The sequence below is a fragment of the Octopus bimaculoides genome, chromosome 30 (assembly GCF_001194135.2).
Source record: "Octopus bimaculoides isolate UCB-OBI-ISO-001 chromosome 30, ASM119413v2, whole genome shotgun sequence".
Classification (NCBI taxonomy): domain Eukaryota; kingdom Metazoa; phylum Mollusca; class Cephalopoda; order Octopoda; family Octopodidae; genus Octopus; species Octopus bimaculoides.
Genome location: NC_069010.1, coordinates 4,821,295 through 4,822,283, shown reverse-complemented (window position 1 = coordinate 4,822,283; position 989 = coordinate 4,821,295).

The window sequence follows — 989 nt, the reverse complement described above, 5'->3', positions numbered from 1 at the left end:
TAAATATAAACAACTGAATACTTGTCAGTGATTGGTTGAAATTATCGAAATAAGACAATTTTTTACATAAAATAAATTCGAATACAAAAATATTTTTCTGTTCTATAACACAAAATAGATAAGTATACGAAGTTTGAAAGTCTTTCGGTACCAAAAACACTACGTAAAACATTAATGAAAAATGTGGCCCCCGTTTTAAAAAAGATCCGAATTAAATTGGCTGGGATCAGAGAGACGGAGTCGTGTACCAACAAAGAAGAATTAAAAAAAAACTGAAGTTGAAAAGAAGATTGCAGGGTTGAAAGACAAGGTGGATGCATGGACAGTTTCTGAGAAATATGGATAAAGGCTCAAATTTTGGAAAGATGGATGGATGGATGGATGGATGGATAGATAGATAGATAGATAGATAGATAGGTAGGTAGATGGATGGTTATATACAAATTCAATAATAGGACGAATTCTTTTACAAGAATTTATCAAGTAGCTAGCGTGAAAAAACCTCATAAGGGAAAAAAATCCATCATTTATTCGCGAAATATATGTTTATGTTTATATAAATATAGATAGTTATATAGATAGACGGATACATAAATAGGTAGATAGAGAAACATACATACATACATACAGACAGACAGATAGATGGGTAGGTAGATATCTTTTTATTATAGCCACACAGGGCTAAATACAGAAAATGGACAAATTACAAAGTAGAGCTTTTGGGGGGGGGGGGGATAATTTGGATCAAAAGGGATCGCGGGAAGAAAAAAAAAAACGTGGGGGGGGGCGATCAATAGGGATAGGTAGATAGACATACAAGCAGATAGATAGATATTTAGATCGGTAGATAAATAGATAACGACGTTCAGTAAACAAAAGCCACCCCACCCTCACACCGTTGCACCTCTTTACACGAGACAAGGTCTGTTAGTCATTGAGAAATTACGGATCTTTTTTAAAACGGGGGCCACATTTTTCATTAACGAAAC